Genomic DNA, 8,174 nt, shown 5'->3' with positions numbered 1-8,174 from the left:
TGACTTGTCCTTGTTGCCCAGGATCGCTTTTGCTATTCTGGGTCTCTTCTGGTTCCAGATGAATTTAAGGCATATTTTCTCAAGATCTGTGAGGTATGTTGATGGTAGTTGAATGGGAATTGCATTGAATAAGATATGGTCTTAAGGTGCATCCATTTTACCTAGAAATGTCTCAAGTTTATCCTTCTTTATGGAAGAATAGTATTCCATTGTATTAAAAAAATACACCTCCTTTGTCCACTCATTCGTTGATGGGTATTTGGGCTGTTTCCAAGATTTAGCTATTACAAACTATGCTACTATAAATACGTGTATGCATATATCAATATAGTATGGTTTTAGTTCTTTCAGGTAGGTACCAAGAAGGTGGTAACTAGGTCTATAGTTTTTTTGAGGAATCTCCACACTGATTTCCACAGTGGTTGCACCAATCTATACTCAGTGGACAAGGGTTCCTTTTTGCCCATAGCCCTGCAGAATCTGGTATTGGCTGATTTCTTGATAACAGGCATTCTTTCTGGAGTGAGATGTAATTTCAGTGTTGTTTTAATTTGCATCACTTGAATGACCAGGGATGCTGGACATTTCTTCTAGTATTTTCCATTTCTACTTCTTCACCTGAGAAGTGTCTATTCATTTCAGATGCCCATTTTTGGATTGGGTCTTTAAATGAGGGGGGGTCTTATTTTTTTAGCTCTCTACTATTTTAGATAGTAGTCCTTTGAGGAACAGCTGGCAAAAATATTTTCACAGGCTGTGGGTTGCCTCTCACTCTACTGGTGGTTTCTTTTGCTGTGCAAAAGCTTTTTAGTAAGATGAAATGCCAGTTCCTGATACTCTGTAGTATTTTTTTGTGCAATCTGGGTTTTGTTCAGAAAGTCTTTACCTATACCTATGTCTTGCAAGAATTCTACCTATTCTATCTCCAGAAGATTTACTGTGTTTTAATATTTATATCTTTGATCCATTTCGATTTTAGTTTAGTACATAGTGAGAGATATGGGTCTAGTCTGAATCTCTAGCATGGAGAAAGCCAGTTTATCCAGCACCATTTATTAAAGAGGCTATCTTTCTTCCATTAAAGGTGTTTGGCCCCTTTGTCAAAGGGGCTGAGTGTGTCCACTGATTCCCCAGGTCTGGTTCTTTTTTGTTTCTGTTTTTGTTTTTTGCCAGTACTATGCTGTTTTTATCACTGTAACTTTGTAGTTTAATTTCAAATCAGGAATTGTGATGCCCCCTGCCTTGATTTTGTTCCCCAGAATTGCTTTTGTTATTCTAGGTCTTATATGGTTTCTTTTCTATGTGAAATCCAAATATAAAGAGCAAAATAAAAGGTAACTGGAAAAAAAGAACTCCTTCTTAGAGGAGTTCTTGGTTTATTAATCAAAACCCTGTGGTTTTACTTGTGCATATTTTTAATGCTTGTAGTATCTGACAGCTTTCTAAAAGTGTACATATAAGCTTTAGACTTCACTAACTAGGGTTCTCTCTCCATTCATGATAATATTACTTTGTATTTTTGTCAAGCAAATAAACCTTAGGATGTTAACAAATTAAAATTGATGTTTTGTATCCTACAATGTTTGATACGTTTTTCCCTTCCAACTCCCTCCAGGCCACTTCATGCTGAGTCATTGGTTTTCCCTCTCATTACCTTGACTGGTCAATACTCAAGCTTTACTATGTAATTAAACATTGTTTATACTTTTATAAGTATAAGCAATTTCAAGAAAATTTTAATTAGTTTAAAATTACTAACTTAAGCTTACTATTACGTCAAATTAGAAGATCCATTTTTCATGAATCCTTAGATTTTAAACCTTCTCAGGGTAAGAGTCAATAAAATGGAGATAATAAAAGTTAAGTTTGTAAAAACTTTACTCATTATCTGACTTTTCTAATAAAGGATTAATATATGAAAGAAACAATATCATCTTCTCCAAGCTACCTCCCAATATTACAGGATTAAACTTCAGAATCAATAAAAAGACATTCTTTTCATGAATCTTCTGGGAGAGTTTCCAGTGAAAATAAATACAAATGAGAGAGGGACCATCGTAGAGAGGTGTCACCAACCTTAGAAATTTCACAAGATGTAGTAGAAACAGCCTCTGTGATACAAGCAAATGTTTGCTATTACCTGTGGACCTTATGTAACTGGTTTGTTGCCTTCACAAAGTACCAAGAACTGAGTGGATAGCTTCAAACAACAGAAATCTATCTTGGTACTGGAGGTTAGAAGGATGAAGAAACCAGTCAGTAGGACCATACACTCTTTGATGGTACCAGGGGAAGGATCCTTCACTGCCTCTTCCAGTTTCTGATTACCACCCCCCAACATTCCTTGGCGTATGGCAGCACATTCCCAATCTCTGCCTTCAATGTCACATGATATTCTCCCCTTTTCTCTTGTTACAGTCTGCTTTTTATGGCTGTGTCCAAATTTCCCCTTGTTATAAAGACCTAGGGCCTAGGCACCAATGACCTTGGTTAAACTTGGTTAAATGCTACTTCAAATGAAGTCACATTGTCTGACATACTGGGAGTTAGGATTTCAACCTTTTATTAAGAGTGGTGCAATTCAACACCAGATAGTTATTAACTAAAGCCTATATTAATTACATACTGGAGTGCCAGAAATGTGGCATTTAAAGAAGAAATAAAGTTTAGATTTTGAATATACTGACTGGGAAAGATAAATAACTCAGATGAAGTAGTAACTGGGTCCGCCTCTCACTACTCTGTATACATAAGGTAGTCATGCCACCAGAAAGTGTTCTATAAATAGAAATTTTCCTCAAATGTGATGTCAAATTTAACTTCTTGATAAAAGCTTTTCTCAGTTTAAGTAAGTCAGATTCTCAATAACTGACAGAGATTAGTTGGTCTTCTGGAAACTCTTTTCAATCATCTCTGGCTACTCTTTCCTGGTCCTCATACCACTGAGACTCTCCTAAATTAATCTTTGGCAACACTAGGTACTAGGGAATAAACATTTATTATTGTTTTGTTTTGTTTTGAGACAGGGTCTCACTATGTAGTTCACGATGGTCTTGAATTCACTAGATAGCCCACACTGGCCTTGAACTCATGGTGATCCTCCTGCCTCAGCCTCCCAAGTGGTGGGATTACATATTTTCTGAAAGAACTGCACCAGAAACCAAGCACTGGCTATTTTTTCTAAATTCTAATTTGGTCATTGGTATGTTAAGCATGCAGGTCCTATTAATTTTTTAATGTTTTGAAATGTGATATACACAAGAAATTTGGCATCGAACTAATATACTTTCTAAGAATACAGAATTAGCATTTCCTTTCCATGAAAGACAGCTATGAAAGAACTTGACAGCTATGAAGGAATATGACTGAGTCTGCATGAAATAAAATGCTGAGGATGGGAATCGGTGACTAAGAATTTGGGTCTTACACTCTTTCCAAAAGCACAAGAAATTTTTATTTCGGACTTGTAAACCCTTTGGTCCTTACGATTTAATTTGCAGAAGGTTTCTATCTTTGAATTTAATGGCTCCTACATTTCTAAAATGGATTTTATATTCAAATTTGGGCACCCAGTTTGTTGGTACTTTAATAAAACATTTTATGCATTTTACTTTAAGTGTTATCAACCCTCTATCACATTTAATTCTAGAGCTCAGCATTAGCAAATTCACTACACCAACAACTTATCAACATAGCCAAAAAAAGCTTCATAAAAGCTATGTTTCTGTCACTTTTTAATTTTTTTACTTAAAATCCCATAAGAAGGATGTTGTATTTCAAATATCCTTTGTTTTGTTTTGTTTTTGGTTTTGGTTTTGGTTTTTGCTGGTACCGGGAACCGAACTCACGACCTTGTGCTTGCCAGGCAGGCGCTGTGCCGCTGAGCTAAATCCCCAGCCCCTCAAAGATCCTTTGAAAGACTCTAGCAAGGCTCAGCATAAGCATCTATATAAATATCTTAGTATCAGCAGAAATCAGACAAGAATTTTTAAATATATGAAGGTAAAATGAACAAGCATAACAAAAAGAAACAAGATGTATAGAATTATGTAAACAGACCATGGACCTCAATAAAAGATGCAGATACTGGAAGCTATTCCTAGTGATTAACAGGAGAACTTAAGACTATAGCACTATTAATTCTTAAAAATGGTAGCTGGTTTTCCAAACTTCAAAGTAATTCCAATAAAAACAAGAAGTTTTAACTTGTGTTAAATTATGTAACCTATGTATGTAATTATGTACATTTTTTAAAACACAAGTTGGAGCCACTGTATTATTATCTACTTATATACTACTCATCATCACTTTTTTTTCTTTTCCTCATTTGGTTCATTTTATTCTCTAGTCTCCACTGGCACAAATCATTCATGTTTGTATATTCTATATGTATATTCTTCTACTCTCTATTTTTAACACAAACGTACACATACATCCATAACAGTATTTAGCGTTTTATTCATATAATTTAAATTTTACATAACAACTTTCTGTATGTCTCATTTTGTAACTTTTGGTTTTACGTTGTATTGTGTTTGGAGTGTACTACATTCTGAGGTATAGATCTCATTAAATACATAAAACTACGGTATTCAGTTATATATTTTTTTCAGTTATATTATTATACCACATTTCATCTGTTTATCTATTTCCTCCCGTCATACTGACACAGAGCAATTTGCAGTTTCTTGTTACTAGAAACAATAAATAGCTTATACTTCCTTTGTACTTTTGAACTTCTCAAGGTATGAAATTAGAAGTGACCTACTGTTACATGGTATACAGACTTTAAAATTTGGCCAATATGTGTTGTAAATTTTTTCAAAGTGCAATTATTTATTCCCACAGTTTCCTGTTTATTTGCCAGTCATTTTCTCTTAATAGTTTTTAAAAAGTTACTTTTTACATTTCAATAGTTGATTTATTTAGAGTATATTTTATTAATGGTAGGAGATAGAGGCTTTCCCTTATGTTTTTTTCCTTGTGGTGAGTCGGTTTCCCCAATACCATTTGATGACCACCTTTCCCCTTCTGATTTTCAAAGCTGTATTATTCATATGTGAATTTCCTATATAGAGTTGGGTATACACTGCTATTGTTTTATTTTATTGATCAATTTTTTTACATTCTTAGTACACTAGTGTTTATGGCAACTGTAAGTTTATAACAGTTTAATATCAAATACAGCTTCTCTAAGATTTTTCTAAGTTACTTAATATTTCTCTCAATCTCTTACTCTCCTTTTCCCTGTGCTCTCTCACTACAAAGTAGGGTATACAGGCATCTCTTATTCACTCAAAATCTAGTACTTAGCAATAGCCTAGCAAATCCTATAACCACTAATACATTTCATACCCTTCACACCCCAGAGAAACACTTCTCTAGCCTATGCCTTTGAAAAAGGAGGATTCTCATTATTTCTACTATTTTGTTTATGTTGTGTACATTAGAAATACTCTATTAAAAATGGGAGGAAGAGAATGGGATCACAATGTAGGAGGAAATAGGATGCCACACTGAATACAAAGATGGTTGTAGGTTGTGCTGATGCTGACAGATGAGTCGGTTTCAGAATAAAAGTAGCATCTGAGAAATATCCAAGGGTTTATATAAGAAAAAGACATTAATACATTGTGAAATCCATCCTTTAGCAGAGCAAAAATGCTACTGATCTTCCATAATGAAGTATTATTTCCTAACAGTACCAAGTGTTCATTTTTTCATTTTGTATTTCATTTGTAGCTCTAGAAATATTAGCAAGTTCAGCAAATTAACAGTAACTTGCAACAGTTGCACATAGTGCCTGAGGAACATTTTACAGTATTGCCTAATGTATAATTTTATTTATGTAACATGAGCCATAATCTTCATGACAATGACCTGGAATTTTTACAATAGCAGTGTGACCTTTAAGAAAAGTCGAGTCTCCAGGAAGAGTCCCAAGTGATTAACTGGGTGTAAAATTAATAATAGACCCTGATAACCATTTACTGATTGTGGGGGTCACATATAAACTCCGTGTTCCTGGAAGGATCACAAGTTAAATTTTGCTACTCTTACTAGGACATCTTCTTGTTCCAACAGCCTAGATAAAAAGCACTTCTCCCAAAACTCCTTAGTCTAATTTTGCTGCTAGGACCTAAGTAATGAACTAAGACCTACAGTCAACCAATGTAAATGTAAATGTCAACCAATCAGGAATGTATCCCTGCATTCCAGCTTTACATAAAACCAATGAGGACTGAGCACACTTGGATCCCTCATTTGCATAAGCATACTAAAGTTCTAGGAAGCTGGCAAGGAGCTGCATCTATGTAAGTCAGCCTCTCTTTGTTCCCTAGGACGGCGTTTCATTTTTTAGTCAAGGATACTTCTTTTTGGTCTGTAAAAACTGTTTTTTAACAAATGCCTCCTTTTCTACCTTAAATTTTTTCCTCGTGAATCTTTGTTGAAAGCAGTTAGCTGGCAAGCAATCACAAACCACTAAGTTTGTTGTCATAAAAATATGTAATAAGATATAATTATTCAAAAACAATTTCAGTGTTATTATATCTTTAAATTTAATATTCATCAACATTAGGATAATTTTAATATTCCCTCAAATTTTAAATAATACTTTTACACCTACTGTTATGGTTAGCTCTAAAATGTCCCCAAATTTTCATGTGTGTGGATGGTGGCTGAACCTTAGGGGTGCTATACTCATTAGCAAAGTCATTCATTAAAGAACTCGGTAGGTGAATGCATTGGTAGAAGGTGGGGCCTATCTGGAAGTGAATCACTGGGAGTGTTACCTAGAAGGGTGTGTTCTTGTCCCTAGTTCCTTCCTTTTGCTCCCTGTTTTCTGGCTACTACAGCTGGAGCCCCCTTTCCTCTGTCATGTCCCTGCCATCCTGCTTCTGCCAGGGAGCCACCAACCACAGACTGAAACTGTGAGCCAAAATAAACCTGTCCTTTAAGTTGTGGGTGTGAGGTATTGTGTGTCAACAATGAGAAAGCAAGACACCTATTCCACGTTTTCATAAATACATACGCAAATCTGATACATTCTGAATGTACTTTTTAAACCCTTAAGTCATTAATATCACTAGAACAGAAAATAAGTTTATCATGACAGCGATTTTTCTAAATGACAGAAAAAATATGGAATATATTTATTCATACAATAATGTATAAATTATTGTAGATCTTTCTTACTCAAAATCACCAGCCCACTACCAAATATTCATAATAAATACATTCATTTATCTTAGGTATTTTTGCCAATACTCATTTATAAAAACAGCTTTACACATATTTTTCTATTTTGTTGCAGTTAAAGTGTACCTAAAAAAGTGGAGACTGAGACATTTCAGAATCTAAGAACTTAATGTAAAACTTTACTTAAAATATATTGTAGAGGTCGCTATACTCATTATCTATGGCCAACAGCTGTTCGGACAGACCTACCCACAGTCATTTTTAAAAAATAATTTTGTGATCACAACTAAAACAACTGGAGGAAATACATTTCACAGAATGCCCTGGAACATGAGAGCAAAAGATAAAAATGGCCAAGAAGCAAGTTAAGGTAAGGTGGTTTTAATTTTTAGTCTCATTGTGCAACAAGTCGTCAACAAAGGAAACATGAAAAAAATTAGACTCTATACAGTTTTTTAAATTGGAAAAGAAAATAAATGCTCCAGTACACTGCCCCATCAAGGCTGCACAAATGCTGGCTGCCCCAGAACCAACACCACCTCTACCTGCTATAACACCAAAAAAAAAAAAAAAACGCGCAAACGAAAGGAAAGGCTAACTCTAGAAACAATATCATCAGGAATAAACAAATGGTTTGACAAAGTATACACAACAACATAACCTAGGAAACCCAACACAGAAGTTTACGCGCGGGGCGCATCATCTCCCAATGAACGGACAGATCCGAGTCCCCCGCGGTCATTCAGCACCAGCAACACGGCCTAAGGGACTTCGACCCCCAGGGAGGAGCAGTCGCCTCCCCCTCTGCTCACAGAGGCCTTAAGGGAAGATTCGCGACTGCCACACCTCGGAAGAAGGGCGCTGGCAATCAAACTGCCCGGGAGACGTCGGAGGCGGACGGGAAGGCAGGCCCCGCCCCCGCCACGCCCCCTCGGGCCACGCCCCCTGACGCCTCGCCCTCCTCTGGTCACGCC

The 8,174-nt window shown here is 35.9% G+C and overlaps 1 protein-coding gene across 3 annotated transcripts in view; it reads right to left on the bottom strand.

Moving 5' to 3' along the window:
• The window catches only part of Sycp2 (synaptonemal complex protein 2), a 77,618-nt gene that overhangs the window by 68,845 nt on the left and 599 nt on the right, over positions 1–8,174 (bottom strand). The window lies entirely within an intron of this gene.

Source organism: Chinchilla lanigera, unplaced genomic scaffold (genome assembly GCF_000276665.1).
Source record: "Chinchilla lanigera isolate Chin_1 unplaced genomic scaffold, ChiLan1.0 scaffold00127, whole genome shotgun sequence".
Taxonomy (NCBI): domain Eukaryota; kingdom Metazoa; phylum Chordata; class Mammalia; order Rodentia; family Chinchillidae; genus Chinchilla; species Chinchilla lanigera.
This window is presented reverse-complemented; position numbering and strand designations above follow the sequence as displayed.